Source organism: Eretmochelys imbricata, chromosome 10, assembly GCF_965152235.1.
Source record: "Eretmochelys imbricata isolate rEreImb1 chromosome 10, rEreImb1.hap1, whole genome shotgun sequence".
In the NCBI taxonomy this organism is placed as follows: domain Eukaryota; kingdom Metazoa; phylum Chordata; order Testudines; family Cheloniidae; genus Eretmochelys; species Eretmochelys imbricata.
The window spans coordinates 82,368,119-82,394,506 of NC_135581.1; the positions used below are offsets into that span (position 1 = coordinate 82,368,119).

At 48.7% G+C, this 26,388-nt stretch overlaps 1 long non-coding RNA gene across 3 annotated transcripts in view; it reads left to right on the top strand.

Annotated features, from left to right (window-relative positions):
• LOC144270739 (uncharacterized) overlaps positions 1-26,388 on the top strand; it is an 88,028-nt gene that overhangs the window by 53,439 nt on the left and 8,201 nt on the right. The window contains exons 2-4 of one of the 3 annotated variants that reach the window (XR_013347235.1): positions 7,424-7,462; positions 10,199-10,290; positions 14,869-15,332. This is a non-coding gene — a long non-coding RNA (uncharacterized LOC144270739). Of the gene's footprint in view, positions 1-7,423; positions 7,463-10,198; positions 10,291-14,868; positions 15,333-26,388 lie in introns of those variants that run through there. The other 2 variants (XR_013347234.1, XR_013347233.1) reach the window with 2 other exon arrangements.

The following is a 26,388-nucleotide window of genomic DNA, read 5'->3' on the forward strand; positions in this document are numbered from 1 at the left end:
ATAAGGAGGATGTCACGCGGGCTGCAGCTGTGTGCTGATTGGCTGCAGGCTGAGAACCACTGCACTAGACTGATCTGGGGTCACCTCCTAGGGCTGCCTCTTTGACAGTGGGTTAGTTGCTTAGCGTGAAATCCTGGCCCCACTGAAGTCAAGGGCAAAACTTCTATTGACTTCACTGGGGCCAGGATTTCACCCTTGATTTTCTCTGTGCCTCTATTTCTCATCTGTAAAATGGGCATAGTAGCATGCCTTTTCTCCCAGCCTGGGTCTGTCTGCTCTTGGAACAACTTACCAAGGGTCGTGGTGGATTCTCCATCACCAGCAATTTTTTAAATCAACATTTAAAGTTGATTAAACATGTATTTCTAAGAGATCGGCTCTAGTTCAAACAGGAATTCATTCAGGGAAGTCCTATGGCCAGTGTTATACAACAGGTAGACTAGATAATCACAGTGATCTGTTCTGGTTTTATAATCTATGTATTGCCAGTGCATGGGCTGTCTCTTACTAGGAGTTTACACAGTGTCTAGCTCAGTGAGGCTCTGATCTCAGCTCTACCATGATACAAATGATGGCAAATATCTCCCCATAACCGTGGGCCATGCAGATCACAGATGCAACTAGGAAAGCCATTTATTAGTATTCCTGGGTTTTCGTTTAATCTGGTGTCAACAATTTTGCCTGTAGGAAACATGTACAATTTATAAATCCAGAGAAACAGAAATGTCTCAGTACTCCATTTTAAAAAGAAAACGCTATCAGAGATAAACACTGATTTAATTGTCCACATCTTTTATGAGGGTCAGAAATGTAGGGAACCAAACTACAGTTTAGGCTAGGCCTTCCCATTTAGTAACTTTAAGTGTCATAATGAGAAACATGCCAAAGCTAAAGGACATAATGAGACTAAATAGTCAGGTAGCAGGTATTCAGCCCACAATTTTTAAACCAATCATTTGCAGCCAGGCAGATTGAAATAATAAGCTCTTCAAGAGGTGCGAACGTTCACACCCATTGATCTGAAGGGGGTGTGAACCTTCCAGGCGAATTATGATCACGGACATGCCAGCTTTGCTATTCACTTCACAGCTGACGGCTGTACTCTCTCCACTTGTTCAGTGCAACTAGATGTACCTGCTATGTCTGGATGTAACAAATCCGTTTGACTATCCTCCATTCCTAGCACATTTCTTAAATATTCCTCTGCCCCAATTTCCTGAGCTCTGGATAAAGACCAACTGGCAGCCTCCATCATTATGTATCTTAGGCAGCCTTAACAAGGTCTTGCATTCTCCTGCTTCTCTGCCTAGCATATATAGAGCAGTCTGGATTAGTTCTGATCATTTTCTGCTTTAATTCCAGACTCTGGGTCTCTGTGATTTCTTGTTCGGTTTGTACTGATGGCTGGGAGGACCATGACTGGACACATGGCATCATGAGAACGACGTAGCAGGCCATGCGCTGAAAATCCCACAGGCCCCCACCTGCCAAGAGTCCAGTTAGCTTAGTAAGAGAGCCTGATAGTTGGGCTTGAAGTGGGGGACTGAGGGCCACTTGCAAAGGAAAATAAATTGGGCTTGTGCCCTTCATTGTTTCTTTATGACGTATTGATCTGGCCATCTCTGGGACATCTCTGGTGCCCATCGCCTAGTATCAAAGCACCTCGCACTCTTGAATGTATAAAGAGGGTGTGGGCATGGGAGCCTAGGGGAGAGGGATTGTTGGACTTTTGTGCTTTAGAAATTCAGGTCCCTCTCAGCTGGCAGACTGAGGACAGGAGGATGAGTGCAACACTGACATCCCAAGAGTCCAGAGAATGGGCACGGAGCCATGGCGAGGGGAAGGGACTTCCGCTAACGGGCTTCCAGTCCTTTGGTTGTGTTTGTCACTGTGGGTGGGATAGAGCTAGGGCCCAGATTCATGGAATTCAGTGGGAACTGGGCACCTAAATACCTTGGAGGACCTGGGCCCAGCTGGATATAGATCAGCTTCAGGCAGAGATCTCTCACCAGCATGGAGCCCCCCTGGGCTGGGGCCCTGCTCTGACCTCGCAGCTCAGCAGGGTCCGAGTGTGGTCCCTGGTGAGTAGTAACTAGACTACCTAGAACCTCGCCTGCATCTTATGAGAGCATCAACTGTTCTTTGGGGCAGGGACAAGCTTTTTGTTCTTTTGTCTGTACAACGCCTAGCACAGCGGGGTCCTGGTCCATGCCCGGGTGTCAGAGACTACCACAAATGACAAATATAGAGAACAACGGCTGTACCGGGCTAGGTAGACGGACCAGGCTGAGTAAATGCAATACAGACTTGGCAACACTAGAGAAACCAAGGAACGTCTAGTTTACTACTAGGTCAGGCTCTTCTGGCTGGAACCTTCTGAACCAACGTCCCACCTGCTCTGCATGAGCATTCAGGATCCAATGACCGTTCTGCAGCGAGAGGGGGTGATGCCACGGCTGCTTGCAGGCTGGGTACCCGTCGGCTGCCTTCCCCCACTGCGAGTGCGGCTGCACTCCAGCGGCCGTGCACACACACAGAATTAAAAGTGCTTTGGGATGCTTAAAGCTGAAGGCTCTCCACCAGGCTGCCCTAGCAGGGCTCCCAGCACAGAAGTATCATGGTTTCCAGCTGAAGGAAAAAAAGTCCCCTCTGCATAAATAAACAAAGGCCAGCTTGGGAAAAATACTGCGTTGAATTGTGCCTGGTGACTTTGTAGTGTCAACTGATGCTCACTAAACGTTATGTGGAAACTGCTTAACTCACAAGGTTATAAAAAAATGGGGAGAAAAATGAACAATAAAAAAAAAGAGCCCAGGTTTGCCTTTAAGCTGCTGCGTGGAACTGCTGACAAAGCTGCTCCTGACAAAATCCCAGCAGGAGGGGAAGAAACTGTCTCTTTGCTCTGCCTGTCTCCCGCTGAACGAGGCTCACTTTTAATGGACTGAATACATACAACATACAGCTGACAACAAAGATGTTAGACTAACCTAACAAGAGAGTGAAACAGAAACAGCACACAGCGAGTAATTAGAATCTAATTAATTTGCATTTCACAAGAGACTCAGAGATGTCAGGGGGGAAAAAATTCCCAAAGATTAAAGGCCTTACAGAGCCGGGAGTGGGGTGAGTGGAACATTCAGAGCAGATGAAACTGACAAACAGAAACCGGCAGAGCCAGTTGGGATGTAGAGAATTAAATGGCAGCAGGTGTGAAAGTGACAGGACTGGGAGCCCCCGTGAACAAGGGTGGATATGGGTCAGCAAAATTACAACAAAAATATCAAACCAGCAACTTTTGAAATGTTTTGCAGCATTCCTTCGTTTGCGGTGTTCTCTCCCCCTCCCGCTGGATGACTTTGCCAGAGGATAAAAAAAGAAAGAAAGACGACGACAGTATCACAAGCACATCAAGCTACTTGAACCGGGTTTGAAGGGAAAAGAAGACATTGCACAGACTTTAGGAGCTCCACCAACAGAATTACGGACTGTGACTTCCCTAGCTAAGACAGGAGCTTCCCAAAATTAGTGCTCACAATATGTTCAGCACTCTATTTCTTAACGCTGGCTGCTCTGGTGAGGCAAGAGATTCAGGAGCTACATAACATCAAGGGAAGATTTACCGCTTATTGCGAGAATGATAGCACCAGACAGAAGAGGGTGTTGTCAGAGATGCCAGAGAGGCCACATGAGCCCTAAGGAGAAAAATAAAAACCCATCACACCCCTTTTTGCCACATTATTATCATTGCTACATATTGACAGCTGTCAGGAACGCCACGCCAGCTCCTGGCATCGCTGCCCTGCCTGTTCGTGTGAGCCACTTCGGTAATTAACTGCTTCCGTGAGGTTGGGGCAGTCTCCGGGGAAATTTAAGATCAGCTTAGTTCAAATGAAACCAAAGCTGTGTAAGCGTCATGTTTAGGAAAGGCAGGTAATGCCTGTGAAAGACCTGGGTTCTCTTGCGCCATACCTGCTTGAGTCTCAGTGGATTGCAAGGTATCAATTCCCTTGGGATTTACAGGACTAATTTGTCATGATTCAACACAGTATCTTGGCAGCAGGGAGGTGGAGACACACCTTTCAAATGGTTTTTTAATCTATAGAGATGCTCTTTTGGGATACACAGGGAGATTTGAATGAAGTTGTTTGTTTTCCTTTTACTTCCAGTTCAGTTTGTAAGACTCGCAGAATGGAACTGGCTGCAGTAGGGTATGTCACGTTTCCTAATCAAGTGAGAACGAGTTTGCTTGGTGCAGAGCCCAGGTACTCCAAAATGGAAGACATCTTCTGCAAGGGGAGGGGGGTGGTTGGGGAGTCAGGGGTCATTGTCATTTACAGGCAGGCAGGCAGAAAGAAAGAAAATCAGCTAATGCTAAGGCTGGCTTCCATTTCACCCACCAACTTAGAGTTTCCCGATTCAAGTTCCAGGATCTTTATTTCATTAATGTCCTTAGTCATCATCCTCACACACCCTGTGTTTAACCAGCCACTTGGAAAAATGTTTGTCTCACTAATTATTGCATTGTGGATGTAATCATTAAGAAGCAGGATGACTGGAAAGACATGATCGAACAGCACATTGCTGTCCTGCTGATTCTGCTCGGGATCTCCCTTGGCCACTTAAAGATCACTTCTGTAGCAGCAGCTTCCAAAACTCCCTTCTCACGCACACCAGCCCTGACTGTGGGTTCTGGCCACAGAATGGCTGGGGTCGGTGGAGGTCGCAGTAGCAACAACCAGAGGTGACGAGGGCCTGGACAAGAGCTTAAGATGCGAGGATAGAAGTAAATGGTCAGATCTTAGAAACGCTGGGTAGGATTCGGACTGAGCCTGACCGTGGGGTGCAAAAGAGAGAGGGAGTCAAAGACGACCCTCATGCTATGGGCTTGGGGGCGGAGGAAATGCCAGAATTTCAGTTATGGAGGAGGCATCAGAGATGCAGGCTGAGGTGTGGAGAGCTAGGTCTGGGGGTCACCAGTGAGGAAATGGCAGCTGAAACTTCCTGCGCAAAGGAGATCACCCAGGGAAAGGGCCTAAAGGGAGCAGAGGACAAGGACCCACCAAGGTAGATTTGGAAGGAGCAGCCAGAAGGGTGGAAGCAGGAGAGGACAAAGCCAAGAGAGGGGCGAACAAATCACCCCGGGCAGAAACAGCTTGGGGGTTAAGGGGGATTGAGTATGGACCATAAGCCCGGAGATGTGGCCAGCAAGCGGTCACGCCCGTGGCCAGAGGAGCTCCATTGGTGTGGGGAGGCCAGAAGCTGGATCAGAGGGGCTCCAGGATGGCACTGCGGGAGAGAAATGCAAGACCAGAGCTTGCTGGATGAGCTCGGAGGAAGAGCAGAGGTGGGAAGGAAACTGGAGAGGGAGATGGGATCAAGGACTGGCTTTCTGTCTACACTGTGATAAAAAATCCCGTGGCACCAAGTCTCAGAGCCCGGACCAGCTGACTCGGGCTTGCGGGGCTAAGAGCAGCAGTGTAGACATTTGGGTTCAGGCTAGAGCCAGCTCTGAGACCCACTCCTCCCTTGTGGGATCTCAGAGCCAGGCTTCACTGCTGTTTTTAGCTCCATAGCCCGAGCGCCCAAGTCAGCTGGCCAGGGCCATGCATTGTAGCCGTACTCCCAGGGCAGAGAGAGGCTAGACCATGCTTGTATTGTGAGGGGAAGGAGAGGGAGAAGAATGGGAGAGTCTGGGACGGGTATCCAGCCACCACGAGGGCATGCGGTCAGCAGGTCAGGTGGAAGGGTTGGAGATGAAGAACAGGTCGGGGGGGAGATGAATCCTAGAGGGGGAGGGGATAAACTCCTGCTTGCACCAATGTCAGCCTATACCGACGGCCCAGCGATCCCCCATCGGACGGCACACCATGGGGTGCCACATTCTCACGCCATCACGTCTGTGCAAGCTGCAGCTGGCTCCTCTCTAGGGTTATTTGCAGCCTTTCTAAAATTAGCCGGAGGTTTCCTGATCAAAGCCCTTGAAGGGCAGACATAACACTGGGGGCGCTGTGCCGGTACATTGCAATCAAGTTACGCATTCTGGGCTATCCCACGGGTTTGGCTGGCCATGTCAGCGCTTCCTTCAGCTCACACAATCAGACAAGGCCTGGAATACAGGAAAGCCCCTGGTCTCTTATCTGTGCTCCAGAGAACAGTCATATCTTCTGCTGTGTACTACCCGGCTAGTCTCAGGCTCTTGGAACCCTGAATATAAACATTTGCTCATGTTCCAGCTATTGCTAGAACCAATTTATTACGTTCTTCCCTCCTCGTATGGCAGAAAACATTCCAACGCACACCGAGAGTTTGGGATGTGGAGTGGTTTTATACCTGGCCCTCCCACTTCCATATTTTCACTGCATCAACGCTGCAAAAATGCAGATGGGTATTGATTTTTCTTGTGGGGGGGAAGATCAGAAGAGAAGCATTTAGCCCAGTTGGTCCTTATCTTTCGATGGGGATTAAAATACTGATGATATGAGAAGGTTTCTTTCTGCCAATACACTTCAGTCCTGGGCAATGCGCCGCAAACACTGTTCAAGTTACAAGAACCGTGATTTGGGGCAGCAGGGCTGGGGGGATCTCCAGGTAGGGATATGCATTCTTCTCCCATTGCATGTGCACGCACACCCCCCCACGTCCCATTAATGCTAACGAGAGCTGTGCAAATGCACAGCGGGGACAGAATAACCCCCTAATTAAATAGAAAGAGCTAAAGAGACCTCCCTCTCATTCCAGTGCTCTCAAGGGAGCCTGATTCTGCCATATCACAGTTTTAGATCAGCATAAGGCCACTGAATTCAACTGAAGTACTCCTGCTTTACACCCGTGCATTTCCAGACCTTTGGCCGGGAAAGGAACATGATTTCATCTCTTCGGCCCATTCCTGTGTAGTCCTTACTCAGACAAAACTCCCACTGAAGTCAAAATCTTCAGAAAGAACAAACCGGCTGCTCTATCTGAAGTTAATGGGAGCTTTGCCAGAGCAGTGACTGCAGGATCCAGCCCTTCATTTGTAGTCTGAGTGCTACAGAAATGTTGCCACAAGATGAGGAGGTTGTGAGTCACCTAACCACCAAAACCATCGTTCCAAGCCCTGTATCACTCACAGGCTGGGCAGGGAACACACATGTATTTATGGCTTCATGTATTTTTCTTCACTGCCCATTTAAAGCCTGCACACGTGCAGCCTTTCAATCCTTCAGCAAAACTGTGTCTGCCAGAAACCAACCGCTCTGACAGGCAATTCCTCTCACTCTCAAACATGATGGCTCAAAACCCAATTCTGGATAACAGCTGGGTTGTTTTCACATGGAGAAAATTAACTCAGGAGGCTTAGTTTACGTAGGCCTTTCCTCCAGGTAGGTAGATAACAGAGCTTTGGAAAGCTTTAACATTCGTTATTCTCTTTATCTGTTCCCAGAAACTTCTCGCCACCAGCAGCAGTCCACATGGAATCCAGGTGAGCCCATTCACCTGCACTGTGAGATAAATAACCCTCATTGCCTCTGGAGTAAAACATACTGCGTTCGGTGTAAACCCACAGCGAAACCTGGGAAAGAAAGACTCTATCCTGTTAAGAGAGCGGGAGGTTCAGCTGGGACACAACCCTCAGATAAGCACGGGCAGTGTCACTGTCTTTATGAGGCCCTGAAGGAAGCCTCTAAAGTTCCAAGATAATGAGCTTGAACACAGGAAGACTGAGCTCCCTGACAGGGGATGACCAAGGGTGGAGAGAAGGGGCGTGAAGGGGGCTCAAATCAGCAATCTCTTAGTGGAATTTTAATGCAAGGAAGTGGCTAGATAGCCAAGCCTTGCTGTGGAAAGACAATTATACCCCACAGCAAAGACCATCACTGGCTCTTGAAGGGCCAAGAGACATCTCCTGGTGCTATCAGTGGCAGCAGAGACCATGAACACGGATAACAACGTGCAGAAGCAGCCTATAAATGCAAAACAATAGGCCCCTACCTTAGATGGGTCCCTGGAGAACATCAGAAACAATTTGTGCTGGGCTCGAAACAGGAGGGCCCAAGTCTCAGAGAAAGTTGTCAGAGGAACAACTCAGAGAAGTTGTCAGAGAAATTCCTCTGACAATTCTGCCACTGTCACCAGCTCAATTACAGCACAGTCCTTCAGAGACATTTGCAAACAAAATAAGGAAGATGAAAGATTAATGCACGGTTATCCTGACAGCCATCAGTTAGGCTGTGATATGTTTCTGCCTCAGGGATATGTGGCAGACATTATTCATAGTTCCCTTCTCACTTGTCATTATACAAATCTCAAGCGATTATGGCTTAAAACTATATAAAGTTCATAACTTTCCAGTGTGATTTGCCTGTAGATTTGTTAGTTCAGGACAGATCCAAATTATACAATTTATGAAACCCAATCCACATTTTAAACCTGAATATGTTATGGCAGAGATTAGAGATTCACAGTGATAATTATGCTAATGTTGTGTGGATGGATAACTGGCAGCAAAAAGTTGTTCTGAAATGTCTATTTATAGGGGGGGGAATCTTGCCATCTCAAGGCAAACATATGGGCTAGCAAAAGCAGACAAATTAAAATGAAAGTTTTTTTAAAAGCAATTCAGGTCTGTGCAAGCTTATAGCGTAACAGGTCGTTTATTATTATTATTAACTGTTATTAAGGTCACCCATTATTTAGGTCACCCGACACTTCCCACTATAAGACCCCATTTTCAGTTACTTATAACTTTGCTAAACTTTAACTATTTGGGCTGAAATTTTCCATGCCATGCGTCTGCCTCAGGCTGAACTGTTTTTGGAAAATTTGAACACAAAAGTATTCAGCCATTTCCAGTAATAAGGCCAGGGAAAGTGCATTATGTTGCCTATGTTAAAAATTCTGGTATTTTTTTCTTTGGAAAGCTCTACCATTCTCCGTGCTTTGAAGCAGGGACTTGCAATTTGGCAGGGGGATGGCCTACGAGGCTGGGATGTGCCTTTTGCTATCCCCATGAAAATCCACTCAGGCATGGCAAAGGTATGAGCCTCTGAAAAAAGCAGTTTGCACATGCTCAGTAGAGACTTTCTACAGTGTTGCAACAAAAAACTCTGAAGATTCTTCTGTACTGAGCATGCTCCAGCCCATAGCTGCCTGTGAGCCATACGGTGTCCAGACTCGGGCACTTGAAACAAGAGATAGACGTGCGGGTGGACAGGAGGAGTAGATTGAGACAGGGGCTTTGGAAAGGGGGAGTGTGTGTGGAACTGGAAGCTGGGCAAGGAGACTGGGATGGAGATGGGGATGAGAAGCTGGAGGAGTGGGGACTGGCTAGGTGAGGAGAATGGGACTAGGATGAGGAGCCGGGGTGAGGAAGAGACATGTTCGAAGAGATGGGGCAGGAGGTGTCAGGCTTGGGAGGAGATGAGCGGAAGAGTTGATACCCGCTAGAGTACATTCCCTGCCAAACCCTGCAACAGAACCCAAGATTCCCGAGTCTCACCATTCCTTTGCTGCCAGCAAATATCTATGAAACCCACCGGACAAAAAAAATAGTCCCAGCCCCCTCTAGTGCTAGACAACATAGAGGATGATAACCTACTACTGCTACCAATTACCCCCTTAGCTGAAGTGGCAGAAGTCTGTATGGTGGATCTAAAGGTTCCAACCCTGGTGGTGACTCTTGTAAGTGCCTATATGAGGCCACAAAATGGAATTTATTTTTCTATTTGCACTATAAAAAAACCTAGGAAACGACACACAAAAAGCTACATTAAAAGGACATTATTAAGATTGCACAGTCAAGCACTTCAAAGTTAGGCGATGCCAGAATTTAAGTTACTCACAAAACCTTAATTCGGCCCCCTTGTGTGTATGCATTGTGATACACTCTTTGATTGCATGATCACACAGTGCTTTTTCTCAGGACCTCTGCCTCAGTCAGCACCCTGCCCCAGGGATGACTCGGAGCTGTGTAGTGAAGGAGACAGTTTGTAACAAAAGAGGTAGGGTTCCTACAGACAGAAGTTGGAAGATTCATAGTGAATGAGACAGGGGATTGCAGGAAGAGAAAGGATGGGTTCCTGGGTAAGACAGTTGACTGCTGTCAAGGAACTTGTTTCTATCTCTGCCTATGCCACAGAGGCCTTGTCTGATGCTGGGAAAGCCACTTAAACCAGACTTTTCACAGGCGGTCACTAACTGTGCATTCCTCATTTTCTAGGTACCCAACCTCAGACCCTGGGTCTGATCTACATAAGTGCCGAGAACTCACAGCGGCAAATGAAGTCAATGGCAGTTGAGTGCTGTATAATTGTAAGTACTCTGAAAACCTCTTGTCCTAGGTGTCTCAAATTGGGCACCCCAAATTAGTGGACACTTGACCTTAATCTCTCTGTGCCTCAGTTCCCCAGCTGTAAAACAGGGGTGTTAATAATATATCTCACATTTATTAATGGTTGTGAAGCACTCAGCTGCTCTACTGATGAGTGCCACTGAAAAGCCCAGGAGGAAATTTACAATTTTGCCCTCAGAGCAAGGTTTGAATAGCATGCAGTAATTAAGGCCTGGGGCCACACATTGAATAATGAGGAGGAAAAAAATATTGAAAAGCTGCTCATTAACTGAGCACCGTCCATCCTATGCACTGAGTGATGCAGGAGTCCTGTGGAAAAACCTGAACGTTAGTATTAGGGTGAGGGTCACTTAATTTGCAGAATTATGAAAGAATGAGCAAAAATCTACTGTATTTTGTTCACCTTCCAAAGTATAGTTCTGACATCTGCTTCCTGCAGGGTAGTGCTGATCACGGCACAAATGGTATTGCATTTTCTCTCTCTCAGGAGGTTGTAAGATTCAAATTTTTAGCCTTCTTCTAAATTGTATGGGCCATCAGTCAATTCTTTGAGATGGTTTGAGGAGACAGATTTACACAAACACTCAAAAGCTCAGTAGACCCAGCGCAGTATCTTTTATACCGAGCAGGAAATAAATCATGGATTGGTTTTTCCCCTATATAGCCCTGCAGTTTCTCCCAGACACATTCCAAGCTGGAGTCACAAGGAAGTTATTTACCAAGAAAAACAAGAGAGTTTTTGGTGCCCTTGATTGACAGACCGTGTTCAGCTTCTTGCAGCTGTGCAAGGAAAGGGGAGCATATGGGAAGCTTCTCCCACTCCTTGCATCCCTGTGCAGGGCTCAGCCACAAGCCATGTCATTGTGGTCTCTTGAGAATAAGGACTGTGGCTAGCTCTGGCTCCCATGGCATTAGCCACACTGAGGGTGGCTGGGTAGAAACAGGGCCACTCCTCTGCAGCGGACATCAGAGACGAACGCATCCTGTGCCCTCTTCAAAGATGAGGCAACAACTGGTCCCCTGGAAACTCAGGGAGGCAATTAAGTCAGTGGGAGCAGGAAGAGGTGCTCGGAGAGGCAGTGCGGTGTACTGGTAGATGGAGGGTCTATTCCTGGCACGACTGTTGACCTGGGCGAGTCACTGTACACCTCGATTTCTCTTCCCCTCCTTTGTCCATTTAGTTCACAAGCTCATTGGAGCAGAGCTTTGCTCTTACCATGGTGTGTGTGGGGACAGGGTCTAGGCCCCAGGGCCATCGGTTCAGCTGGGAACCTCTAGACACGGACCCGCTAATGACTCCCAGCTCCGCTGCTGAGACCACCTGCCTCCAAACCTCCTCCAGCGCAGGACCTGCCTTTGAGGCACCACCGAGCATGACATTGGTCTCTGTGATCTGTCTGGAAGAGAAAGGGTCTTGTGGAGGGGGCGGGGGTGAATTGCCACAGAAGGTGTTGGTTTTATTTTATTTATTTATGCCCTTTTACATCTTCCCTTGCAAGCCAGCCCAACCCAGCACACCAGACAAACAGTCCTAATATGTCATCAAAAAAACAGGTGCTTTCTTAGACACCTGGTCTTTTACTTTGGATAGGGAACCCTGTGCTCATAATAACATCGCCCTGACAATTAGCAACACGAGAACTTTCATCGCCAGGCCCAAATTGCAGGCCCTGGAATGCAGACAATAATTAGCACTCGGTTTTCTAAACATATTTATTGAACCCCACAAATTCTCATTCTCAGCCTGCTCTTGGGAGTGTAGCAATTTTCAGATCATAACAGGATCTGAGTGGGAAGGAATGATCAATGTGCTCTTTAATGGAGTCCTGACCAAAAGGAAAGAGACTTGTATCGGACACAGCCCCTGCCAGAGAGACCATCCAGTTCAGAAAACTGATCCGCCCTGTGTGCAGCGTACATGGATTGCAATTCAAAACAGGGCGTATGTGAGACTTACCGCGGGGCATGCGCCCATTGCTGGCCCTCTGCTCAGGAGTCAGCTTCACCCTGCAGAAAGTCAGACTGGCTACGCCTCCAGGGAAAAGGAGAATGAGGCCTTTCCCCATTCCTGACTCAGCCCTCCATAAAGAGCCCTTTGCTGGATTTCGATGCCCAAGCAGGAAAACTCCCAGTTCACTCCATCCGTCTGGAGTGTCACTGCCCCACGCTCCAGAAACCTGCATGGTTAAAGTTAGCATATTTCAATGTAACAGGACTAACACATGGACACCTGTCGAGTTACAACCCCTCAGGGTTCTGGGGATTCCAGTTCTAAGTAGTAAAATATGCACATTCATTTAAAACAGGAGAAAAAACAATAGCTGAGCTAGCCTCAGGGTAGCTCTACCTAATGCGCTGACAAGTTATGCAGAATTCTCACATGAAAATGTGCTTGCCGGTTCATCCGGGTTTCTCATAGCACCGAGAGTTCTGTTAGACTGGCCCCTTCCCTCCTGCCAGCATGGCTGTCCTAGGCTGGCCTCATGCATTAGCTCAGCCCAACCCATTTGATGAGGAAATCACAGGAAGAGGACATTGCTTGCTGCTACGTTTCCCTCCCAGGATGGGTCCAAAGCCTGGCTGGAGGCTGAGAGTCCTGTCTCATGGCTGATAAAGCGTTTCCTCTTCTGGGAGCACCATCCAGACAGTGTTCTGAGGGACACCTGCCATAGCCCATCTGTCCTGCTGGCTGGGTCTAAGCTTAAAACCTCGGGCCCAGAAACAGTGAAATGCGGAGATGAAATAAAGGATCCTTCTCTACCTTCTTTGTGCCTAATTCCTGACCCAGGGCTCACGGACAATGTCTTCTGCAACTCTACCTCTGCTGCGACACGCAAGGCCCATGAAATGAAAAAGGCAAAGCATTGCACCATGGCGCTGCTGGAGTTAATAATGAACAATGCTTTGCACGGGAACAGAAGGCGTTCATCTAATGATCGCCGAGAACCTTCCAGAGAATACTGCAGCCTCCGAGCACCCCTCAGGGAGCGACCCCTATGATACAATGAACAGAAAATGGTGGCATTACACGGTCCCCATTGGGCACCAATCTTCTCTGCTCGCGATTCCATGCCTGACCCAGTTCTCTCTGAGATCAGTGGAAATACTCCCATTGACTTCCATACGGAGGTCAAGATGGTGCCATAGCACCGTGCCCATCTTCTTCAGTCCATGGCCTTGCTGCTAAAAGGGCTAGCAAGCAGGCGCCCATTAGTGCCAATGGGAATGGTGCTTTTGTTCAATACGGGCACCCAGGAACTGGTTATGGGCACTGAGCTTTTGTCAGGCGGGTGAGTAATATCTGACCCTGCAGCGGAGAGATGCTGTGTCCCATCGCCAGCCATTGGGTTCGGCCTTAGCTGAAACTAGCTTTCATTGTTTTGTTGAAACATGGGATCTGGCTGGGCTCCGAAAGGAATGAGCAGGTATCAGTGCTAAATTAGAAACACCCTCTATTAGTATCCTTACCTCTCAGTTCGGTTTTCAGAGGCAGACAAACCTTTGGGACTAAGCTGCGGTATTCCCCCGGGGCAAGGTCGTCCATTGGTGTTGGGGATGCATGCAGGCTTGGTCAGGAGACAAACCCTGGATGCATGGGAAGGTGACAGGCTCCAGGGGGGTGCAGAAGGGCAGGGAGTGGGTAAGGATTCCCACTATGGATTTACCATGCCCCGGCATCAAAATGGGCCGGTCAGCTAGTCACATCCTCTCTGGCAAACAAAGGCTGCTCTAGAAGCAAGGCATCTATGCAGCTCTATTGTAGGTACTCGTATGGCACCTAGGCACTTAACTCCTACTGATTCCAATGCTCAGGTGCTTTGAAAATCCCACTAGGTGCCTAAATGCCTTTAAAAATTTGTGCCTAAGTGACTTGCCCATAGCCACAGAAGAAGTATGTGGCAGAGCAGGGAATGGAACCCAGCCCTAGACTAGTGCCAATGGGGGTAGCCTTCCTCTCTAACCTCTCCATTCGTATGCCGGTCAAGGTGGGCTCAACCCAGCCCTTAGAATTCCACACATCAGAAGCTACAGGGCTAAACACAGTTATTCTCTCCCAGGCAAGCGGTGATCCAGTGACTATTTTTTGACAATGTAGACACACCCCTCCCCTACGATCAGTTAGGTGGGACCACAGACGTTAATTGGTGAGCATTAGTGTGTCACTTTTCAGATTCCCCTTCTACTCGAATGTAATAACCTTTCGAATTCTCCCACAATACATGTATTTAAAGACCTGAGGTGTGCATGTGTGTGTGTGTTGGTGGGAGGGGGAGTAACACCGTTTGATTTACTGCAATGAAAGATGTCTAGTTCTAAGATTATTAAAATCTACCTGCTGCACAAATCAAGTTCTTCCATTATACTGTCAATAGAATATCCTCATGCAGAACTGAACAAGCGTAAAAAAAAGTACAACCGTAATCTTTTTATAAGCTTCTTTTTTTGTGCTAACATTTATGTTAATGCCAATTTCATCTTTGGCTCATCAGATCAACTTAAGCATCTCTCTCTCTCTCTCTCTCTCTCTCTCTCTCTAGTAGATGAGAAATAACTATTTGGAGGCCCAATCTTGTATTCTGGCAAAAGCTTCCATTCAAGTCAATGAGAGTTTTACCCACGTGAAGAGTGCAGGATAAGTGCCTTGCTGGGAGGTTTTACTAACCCAGTGTGATGGGCCAGCACAACACAGCATAATTATGGAATGGGCCATGATACGGAGTCCAGAAAAGACAAGCAAAGCTTATTAGCGGCATTTCAACAATTTCCATCCCACCACCAACCTCAGCCTGGTCCAGTCCACACAAGAGATCCACTTCCTGGACACTACAGTGCTAATAAACAATGGTCACATAAACACCATCCTATACCAGAAACCTACCGACCGCTATTCCTACCTGCATGCCTCCAGCTTTCACCCTGACCACACCACACGATCCATCGTCTACAGCCAAGCTCTGCGATACAACCGCATTTGCTCCAACCCCTCAGACAGAGACAATCACCTACAAGATCTCTGTCAAGCTTTCTTACAACTACAATACCCACCTGCAGAAGTAAAGAAACAGATTGATAGAGCCAGAAGAGTTCCCAGAAGTTACCTACTACAGGACAGGCCTAACAAAGAAAATAACAGAACGCCACTAGCCGTCACCTTCAGCCCCCAACTAAAACCCCTCCAACGCATTATTAAGGATCTACAACCTATCCTAAAGGATGACCCAACACTCTCACAAATCTTGGGAGACAGGCCAGTCCTTGCCTACAGACAGCCCCGCAACCTGAAGCAAATACTCACCAACAACCACATACCACACAACAGAACCACTAACCCAGGAACTTATCCTTGCAACAAAGCCCGTTGCCAATTGTGCCCACATATCTATTCAGGGGACACCATCACAGGGCCTAATAACATCAGCCACACTATCAGAGGCTCGTTCACCTGCACATCCACCAATGTGATATATGCCATCATGTGCCAGCAATGCCCCTCTGCCATGTACATTGGTCAAACTGGACAGTCTCTACGTAAAAGAATAAATGGACACAAATCAGATGTCAAGAATTATAACATTCATAAACCAGTCGGAGAACACTTCAATCTCTCTGGTCACGCAATCACAGACATGAAGGTCGCTATCTTAAAACAAAAAAACTTCAAATCCAGACTCCAGCGAGAAACTGCTGAATTGGAATTCATTTGCAAATTGGATACTATTAATTTAGGCTTAAATAGAGACTGGGAGTGGCTAAGTCATTATGCAAGGTAGCCTATTTCCTCTTGTTTTTTCCTACCCGCCCCCCCCCCCCCCCAGATGTTCTGGTTTAACTTGGATTTAAACTTGGAGAGTGGTCAGTTTGGATGAGCTATTACCAGCAGGAGAGTGAGTCTGTGTGTGTATGGGGGTGGGTTTTTGGAGGGGGGTGAGGGAGTGAGAGAACCTGGATTTGTGCAGGAAATGGCCTAACTTGATTATCATGCACATTGTGTAAAGAGTTGTCACTTTGGATGGGCTATCACCAGCAGGAGAGTGAATTTGTGTGGGGGGGTGGAGGGTGAGAAAACCTGGATTTGTGCTGGAAATGGCCTAACCTGTTGCTCACTTTAGATAAGCTATTACCAGCAGGACAGTGGGGTGGGAGGAGGTATTGTTTCATATTCTCTGTGTATATATAAAGTCTGCTGCAGTTTCCACGGTATGCATCCGATGAAGTGAGCTGTAGCTCACGAAAGCTCATGCTCAAATAAATTGGTTAGTCTCTAAGGTGCCACAAGTCCTCCTTTTCTTTTTGCGAATACAGACTAACACGGCTGTTACTCTGAAACCTGACATTCACATGTGGGTTAAGCGGGCCGTGCGCTCAGCAGCCTTGTGCGCAGTGTCCAGAAAACAGACCCCAAACCAGCAACACGTCTTCAGTCGGTAGCCCCAGCAAATGATCACTGACCGTGATGTCACCTATCATCTCTGCTGTTAGACTGGTAAAAGGGCAAGGATCACTGGGGCAGCCTTTAGTCCAGCAATAGGAACCCTTTGGGCAAATAAATGCCCAGGGCCCAATTCTGCCCCCTTTACTCCCATGAAGTAGTTACCTTACTCCACACGTTGTCCCACTGAGCCCATGGGGACTAGCAGAGCTGCCCTCCTGCTTTGCCCAGCTGACTACGTGGTTCCACGATAGTGCAGACCCAGGCTTCCGGCGCCAAACCCTCCGCCCAGCTGCACCCCTCCCAAGGGGCTCAGCAGAGCCCCGGGAACTTCCACGGGAACAGGCTCCGTGACATCCACGTAGTGACTGACCCTCTGCCCGCCCCAGCGCGTGCCACTGCTGCTCCACCAAACCCTCTGCAGGAGAGGAAACAGTGAGCTGCACACAGGGCTGAGCGCCAACCAGGCAATCGGCTGCCCCTTCGCAAGGCGACGGCCCTCCCGAACCCCACCCTTTCATCACAATCCACGCAGCAGAACCGCAAGGTGGGCCAGCCCCTCAGCTAGTCTGAATCAGACTCCCCAGCCCCGTGAGAGGAGCCCGACACGCACAAGGAGGGCTGGGTTTGCCCTCAAAATGCTTTAGATTGACATCAGAAAAAACAAAGGACCCGTCTTTCCCCCTTGCAATGCTAGCAGGGGCAGGCGATAGAGTCATTAGACGACTATCAGATTCCTGTCATCTGGAGGATAAAATTAGAAAAATCAACCAATTCCCAGGAGCCTGGTTAAATCAATACAACTTCCAGAAAGGAGACCAGGCACAATGCGAGGGGCAGATAAAATGAGACCGAGGCCCCCCTACGTGGGCTGATATCAGCGCAACATTTCAGAATTGGCAGACACTTTTGCATCATTTATCAATTACAAGCCGGTTAGTTCAGCAGGAATAACGAATGGTAGGGCAGTTTGCGACTAGTTAAGTGGCACAAAGGTGAGACGGGACATTTGAAATTCCGGGCAAGCTCAGAGCCTATTTCAGCCTGAAAAGCTGGGAGCTCTGGCACGGCAAGGACAGAGGTAAATAAGACCAGCACACTGCATGAGCCACATGGCAGCCTGGTCTCCGCCTTGCGGGCTGCATTGTGACCTCATTTATCTCTATCCCTGCTGGGGGCACACACCACGGTGGGAGGGGCACCAGGTGGCGATGAATGTCCCCTGGCTTTAATGATATGATTTTTCAATGCATTGCATCCCATCGATTTTACACGATTGAAGCGGAATAGCCAGGTGTTGAGACTGCCCTGCAGGCACTTGCGAGCGGATTCGCTGTTCCACCAAGTGCCCTTTCTGCTTCACTGACAGCGCGAAGGGGCCTCAGGGAGTGGAAATAGCTCCTGGAGAGAGCAAGGGATGCAGGTGGCCCTGCGCTGCCCCTCCTCCCTCCACGCAGCCCTGGGGGCAGACGTGTGCTGGAGAAAGGCCAGAGTGCTCTGGGGAGGTAGCTGGACATTAGAGCAACCCCTGCGGCTGTTCTTACTTTTGCCAGGGGCTGTGCTGCTCCAGAAGCAGCCCAGAGAGGCAGAGATGGTATACCCACCCTGCCCCCCGGCACGCACTCTCCTCGGACCGCGTCTCCAAGAGGCCCGGCGCGACGTGGCCGTCAGAGTAGCAATCTGTCAGGCCTAGTACGTAACCTGTGGAAAACAAACAACGTCCCTCGGAGTGGGACAGCGGAAAGCAGGGCAAGATTCCATAGCCGAGCAAGGCCTCTGGAGCTGCTAAAGCCTAGATGAAAGCAATTCTGTTATGGGTGAACTATCAGTTGATATGCAAAGCAAATAACTCAGAAAATGAAATCCAATGCTTCCCCATTAACTCACTGAAGGAGACCCATGGAGTCAAGAATTATAAGCACTAACAGTGCTATCTTGCTGTCCCAGAAAAGGAAACACAAAGGTTAAGGGTAGGTTACTTGAAAGAACAAAAGTGATAAAATCAGAAGCTCTTATTCTGAGACTGATTCTTTAGAAGGTTATGAAGCACTTCCTTCCGATTCCCTTCTTTTGTTCTTCTGTCTTTATTGCTCTGACTGTACCAAAGGCTAAGGGCATTGCTGTTTGGTTCTCATGGAAAACAATAGCAATTTGTTTGGAGGATGGAAGGCTTAACACTGCAGAAATAACCACCCCCTTTTCAAAATGGCTTTTTCTAGTATATTTCCCTTGTAGTCATGAACTGAAATCCTGCTCTCTTGTTTTAATGTTGGCTTGCACGGATATTAAAGCCAAGAAGTTAAGTGGTGCGTAATTATGGGATTGTAGCTGATAATTATAATCCCACAATGAAATCAATGCTTTGCAATGAAGGCCACAAAGTCCGGATGGTTTGTAGCTGGCTTATTCCTAACGCCATAGAATTTCCTGTTAAAGTAATGAGAACCTGAACCAAGGATTTAAAGAGCCCAATAAAAATATCTCAGCTCTGTTAACTCCCTCCAAATATCTGCGCTAGAGGAATTCACTTCAGACTGTACTTTTTATGAAACAAATGTTATCTAAATGATGCATGTACATGTCCCCCCGCACAAACACACAGTTTAGTTAATAACATAGCACGTTCCATTTCAGATGTGTATCAGTTTTCTGTAATTGTTTATAAAGAAATGAACTAATGATTCCATCTCCTCCCCATTTTAGCATGGATCTATACTTATCTATTACTATCACTTCTCTGTAGCAGCCTAATACCACTGTTCACTTTATATCCTAGGTGCTTGATTTATTAGGTAATTTGTTCCTTTGCTGTGGTGCTGGCCTGCCTGTCATCCATATAATGGAATGATGGAAGTGCAAGCTATAGACGCCAGGCATTAAAAACTCGGCAAATATGACCTAGCTAAGCTTGATGTCCAGAATCAATCCATAGCAATTTTTGTGCATTTGCTTTGCCTGGGAGGAAAAAAAATTATCAAAAGTCAGACCTCAGTGTCTGTCAGTAAATACTCTCTGCCATATTGCACCTGACCCCGCTAGGCAGCGGAGAGAAAACAGAGAAGAGATCTGGATATTTGAGTAATCAGTGCGCGTGCTGCACTAAAGGGAGTAGGGGCCCCTGTCGGAAGACAGGATACTGGGCTAGATGGTCTCACCCACTACGACCATTCTGCATTCTCTGAGGCTGGCTCATGTGAAGCGTGTGCATGCTAAAGCATCCCCGCCTAGCCCCAGATCCCACACCACAATCTTCCTGCCATCCAGTCCCTGCCACTAAGCCACACCCTTCTGTGGGGCTTCATCTGGTGGATCTCATCCTGAGTGGGTTTGGTACTTGCCTCCCCCACTACCCCAAATGGTGGATTGACTCTGCAGGGAGCAGCTGAGTGACATGCCAACTCCCTCTGGGTTAGGAGCCTCCTTATGAGCATTACAAACAAACAGACGAGAGGACAACGCCTGCTACCACCTGCAGAAGGGACCCACTACTGGAGACTAACAATCCCGTTTGGAGGAGTCCTGGGCTTTTGCAGACCTTCAATAGCTTTTCAGATCTAAGGGGTGGATGACACTCTAGTTCGGGTCTTACTTTATCCAAACCAGGCTGGCCAGCCAGTGATTCGGAGAAGCGCGTGCACTTTTCAGGGCTCATCCCAGTGATGAATCATTGCTCCATCATCACTAATTAATCTCAGTGTTTCATGGTGGGAGTTTGCCATTTTGTGTCTTTCACCAAACCTTCCTCTCAGATGAGAAGGGCCAGAGAGAAGAGACCCACACAGACACTGTATAAAGAAGCTGAGTGAATAATTCAGCTAATTGAAGTGAATACTTGCAACTAATTATTTGTGAGGATTTTCTCCTTTTCCTCCTCTTATTCAGAAATTGCCCGCAACCTGATTGTGAACATCTCAAATTTATTCTGAATTATCTGTCAGTTTCTGCAGTCGATAATTCTTGATCTACAGATAGTTTGGACTAGGATTAAAATACACTATGCAATTCACAATATACCATAATCTATGTAACTAGCTTTTGTAGTTTAAATGTATTAACTTAATCTACCATCACAGGGTAGCACAAGTGTCCAACTCTCCAGTCACATGCACTTCATCCTGAATTGCTTAGTGATATGAATCATCCAATCAGGGAACAGAAACCAGCCACATGTCATACGGAACTAACCCAGGTGAGCTGATTGTGGGATCTGGTGCCATGCCGTTCAAACTGCGTATACAATCTCAAAAGGTGCGTGATGCGAGCATCTGAACGCAGGACTCTGTTTTCTTGAGTATTCTTGCTAACAGGGCTCGAGTCTGAGGACGCTCCCTGGCAACTCGGACAGGGGAGTCAATACAAATTTGCTTTCAAATTAGAACAAATAGTCCTAGGATGCATTTCCTGCCGTATGTTCAGGGCACACGTACGTGCTCACCTTCTCCCATCCCCCGCCACGGAAGAGCAGCAATCAGCTCCCAGCTGTGTTAGATTGCATCATGCTGTAGCTCCCCTTGGTGTGGGGTCACCCCCGTTGAGTCTGTCTTATTGTACCAGGGGTGAATTTAGCATGTGGGCTTTCCAGGTGCAGGGGCTCACCCAGTCAGGTAACCTCAAAAAGAACAGCACCAGCACCCCTCTGCTGAGCAGCTGTGCACATCTGGGAAGGAATGAGTTATGGCCGGAGAGGCCACCCCAGACTTTCCACACCCACGGTCAGCTTCTCTTGTGGGTGGGACATGTATCCCTGATCTCATAGCTGGGTAGGTTATTAGGGACTTCCCAGCATGGGCCATTATCTTTGCTCCCCGGGGGACTTTTTCCTCCCATTCTTCCTGCAGCAAAATACAACGGCAGCATTTTCCTTTAATACCTAGATGGCCTCATTATGAAGGCCAGCAAGGGAGGAAGCATGTGGTTAAAGTGCCGGACGGGGGGTGAGGAGAGCTGGGTTGCTACCAGCCGTGCTACCATTCACTTGTCTGTCTTAGGCATTTATAGGCCCTGTCACCACAGCCTCTGGGACCCGCACCGCCTCCGCTGTGTTTATATCCTCACACCCGCCCCAGAGCAGGGCAGTGCCATTAGCTCCATTAAACAGAGGGGGAACCAGGGCAGAGAGAGACCAAGTGACGTGCTCCAGATCACACAGGAAGTCTATGGCAGAGCAGGGAGTTTACCCTGGATCTCCTGCATCCGCGGCAGGCACCCTACCCACTGCACCGTCCGTATCCCCATGTATAAAACAGGGATCAAAATCCTGCCCGGGGTGCAGCATAGCCTGTGTTAATGTTTGTAAAGGGCTGCTGCAAAGCCTCGGTGTAACCCTTGGCCAGAAGGAGCTGAGGGAGTGCTAGGTAGTCACGTCCCTCTGCCTCGCATATACATACGAAGAGCTGTACCGCGTTACATGCTAAAGCCACACCGCACTCATTGCAAACCCCACCCAGACACCACCAGAGCACAGAACAATTCTCCCCCAACACATGGGAACCATCAGCCAACAGCAGCATGGGGAGGGACTCATGTTGTTACCATAAACACAGCTTCTCTATAACCTCGCTTCCAGGAGCCCACATGGTTCAGTCAGCAACGCTGCACAGTGCAAGGACCCCGGCTCAGGGAGGGATGGAGGAGCTGAACCTCCGGCCTGCAGGCAGTGTCCAAAACTATGCCCTGAACGAGGTTTTGGAACCAGTGTCCCTGCTCCTTTGCTGATGGCTCCTGCAGCTCAGTGTTCAGCTACTGGACCATCGCACAGCAGATGAGAAATGAGAAACGTCGAGGGCTATTGAACACGGCACGTTTTTCCCGTGGCTCAGCACAAGTTTATTTAGCACAAGTGTTGCTACAATGGTGATACATTGGGAACATTCGCACTGCTCAACAACCCTCAGGCTCACACTTCCACCCCTGCAGCGAGATGCTCCAGCAAAGCCACGCCGGCCTGTAATCTGATTGTAACAGGCAAAACGGTGGGTTCTGGGCAGGGGAGCAGGTTTATTCTCGGCGCTGCTGCTTTTACCTGGCCACCTTCCTTTGTTGTTCGCTTCTCTCTCCCCGGTGCATATATTAGGGCGTTTAAAAAGGAAGCAACAGCAGATTTTAAATTTTGCCACCTCTAATTCTGAAGACCGCAGCAAAGATGGCCAGGAAGGATGGAGATGCAAAGCAAGCTTTGAAGCCCAGGAATCACTGATGCATCTCGCTGTCCAGAGGATCTCCCATGCTGATAATAATCCGATCACCATGGGTGTGGATGACAGCGGCAGCTACAAAACCTCCAAGGCGATTCAGAGGTGCGCGGTCCTGGTTCCTAGTGCATGTAGGCATCTGTGTGTAGTGCTCATCCCCGCCGGCAGTGATGTTCTGTGCAGGTGAGGATGAACGCCTGAAACGGCCTCTAGCAAAGCACCATGCACGCCCACCCAGGGGGACAAAGCAGCCTTAAGTCTCAGTTCCATTATGCCAACTGATATTCCGAGGCTGCCCATCCCCACAGTGGGAGTTAGAGCAGTTCAGAGGCTGCTAGGGAAAGCTGGACAGAGGAGAGATCCCTCGCAGTGCAGGTGTTTTTCAGGGGCCCTTTCTGCACCACGTAAGGTGCCATAATGATGCCCAAGCGGGGCCATGCCACGTTAGTGCTACAGATTGGGGTTGGTGTGGAAGTGGGAAGCCCCCCAGCATGTACACATGGGGGGTGAGAGACCTTTGGGAAGTTAGGGCGTCTCTCTCTCCCCTGAATTTTGTTGCCTCTTCTGCTGATCTCTGACTAATTAGGGGTTGATTGGCGGGAGCTGGAGCAGGTTTGCTGGACATACCCCAGAGCTGCTGGTGCCCACCATGCTCCTATTCACTGGAGAGCACGCTATGCCAGCAGGCTGCCGGGCTCACGGCAAAGGCCAATCTCCCAAACGGCAGGACGGCTCTGACCGGGCAGCGCTCCACGGGGGGCTGCGAGGAGGGGCAGCAGGCCAACTGGGCGTCCAGGTGAGGAAGGCTGGTGTCTTACACAGCACGACCGGGACACAAACCTGTTGTTGGGACCCACTTCTGAGAGGGACCTGGGTGTGTACTTGGAGAAGAACGCTAGGCCACCGGCCCAGGGCACAGAGGGACCTAGACAGGCTCTCTGGGGCTTCATTTCTGGCCCTACCCCCGACTTGCTCTGGGCCTCGGGCATTTCGTTTTGACCTCTGTATGTCAAGGAGCCCACTCAGATTGGGTGCCCAGCTTGATTTTCAAATGTGCTTGGCCCCCACCGGCTTCAGCTGGAGCTGCAGGTGTTCTGCCCCTCTCAGAAGCCAGGCAGAGGCCTCTGAAGTTGTGCCCCTGGAAAACAGAGCCACCCAAACTTAATAGGTCTCTTTAAAATTTATACCTCTACCTTCTCTGGCTCAGTCTCTCCCATGGGGACAACACCACTGATGCCTCGGGTGTTCGGGGAAGGCCTTTAATGTTTGGATTGGGCTTTGAAGATGGGAAAGTGCTTCATAAATATTAAAAGCTTTTCCCAGGCTTGTGGTGCTCTCCCTACTTTGGGACAAACTTCCCAGCCCTCTTGGATCATCCACTTCATCACACTGTAAAGCCGCCTCTCTTTTAATCTCTCTGCAAGTTCCTTGTTAAACAAACCTGCCTTACCGACTCACCACATTTACGATTGCAGCTGAGATTAGGACCATGATGCGCACAGAAGACTGTCAGAAACGCACTCTGGGCTAAGGGCTTGTTCTGCCTTTCCCTGCCCATGCTGGCCCTGTGTTATGTGACTGAAAAACAAAACAGGAAGCAAAGAGAAAGGAAAGTCTGATTTCAGCATTTTTACTAGCCTGGCTGCTTTGACTGTGGGGCCTCTCAGAGAGAAGAGAGAATCACGTGGGTGTGACCAACTGCCGGCGCTTACCAGGCTTCGGAGAGAAACACCAGTGACTAATTTAATGGAGATAAGCCATTTTGAAAAGTCTCGTTGCTTCGAAGCTGTTCTGTCTCTCGACAAACTCCCATTACCAGGAGCAGGGAGCACCCTGGTTATGACTCAGTCCCACTCCAGGCAGAGCACTGCCGTATTGCAAATGCAGATCTTTAAAATGAAATGGAAAAGGAAATTAACACCTCTGGTGTAAAGACATGCAGGGCCACGCTCTCGTTTACATCCGTGCAACTCTGGCCTAATTCCACTGCACTCAGCTTGGATGTTCACTGGTGGGGCTGCGAGCGGAAACTGGGCCGTAGTGAATATGCTAAAAAGGGACCGGAACTGTGACAGCTTTGAACCCCCTCAACATTTTGGGACCCAGCTCTACACTTTGGGCTTTATCCTGCTCCCATTGACATCAGTGGTTGCATCTCTCATTGGTTTGAGCGGTCAGGACCCAACTGCTAATGGCTAATCTCTGGAAGATACATCCTCAGCCAGACACCAGACACCAGTCCACAGCTCGAGCCCATTTCGAGCCTGCGTAACACCGACATCTAGCTGGCTAGTGACTTGGAGGTTGCTGAAACACAACCACCTCCTGTGCTACACAGGGTAGGGAAAATATGGCACACTGCATTTGTCTGGGCGCAGTTTGCATTTTTATTGGTCTACACCTAGATTTCAGCCTACAGAAAGGTTTTGAAGAGGATCATTTGCCATCAAACCTTTAATAATCCGCCCACATAGTACATTTAATTATTGTTTTTACACATGCAGAGCCAACATGCCTAGAGCATGCAATCAAATATTGCATGCCATTCTTCCTGCATGCTTTGCCAGTGCGTGTCGCCCATGTTGTTAAGTTACCACTTGTTCCCAAGGCCACGTTACCCAGTAAGACTCATTCTGTTAATGACTGGGATCTCCCCTCCTTTCCATGTTGTTTAAGACACATACAAGTTCTAATCGGGGCTTAATTTATATAGTTTGGCTGGGAGCCACACCTGCTTCCACATAGACAGTTAGGGACTAAGGACAGACAACCTGACGGAGAGAAAACCACCGCCAGCCTGACCTTTCACACAGCTCCCAGAAACAGCCCCCCACCCACATGCCTCTTTTCTCGCCCTCATCCCCGGAGGCCCCCCCATCATGAATTATGGCTAATACTGGCTCCCTCCCACCCCACAACTCTCCCACCGGTTTCCATTGCTTCCCCCTCTCCTAAACCTTTTCTCTAGGGTATTAATCTATCCCCAATCCTTCAATCCACTAATAGCCCCCTGGCTACCTCACTCCCCACAGCTCTCCAATTAGCCCCAAAGCGCATGTTCATTTTTACAATCCTCTCACTTTCCTGATTCCCCCACTCTAAGGGCCTTCAAGACATACCCCTCTGCCCCGTCCAACATCCTCCGCCGAGGGGAATCACAAGTTAAGTGGCTGGATTTGGCAAGACCTTCCTTTCCCGAAATGAGTGGCTGTTCCACCAGGAAGGGGACCTGGGCAACTGATCGACAATTCTTCAAATGAAATGTTCCTCCTTGCCCCAATTTTTCTTTTTAAAAACTTGCCTTTCTTCCAGAATATTGTTTGTGGGCAGTTATTAACAGAGCATGCGCAGTGCTGCCTGAAATATAGACACACAGAGATGACCTGTCTCACTCTGCTTTGGCGTCTGATCAACACAAACTACAGATTCCAGGGGGC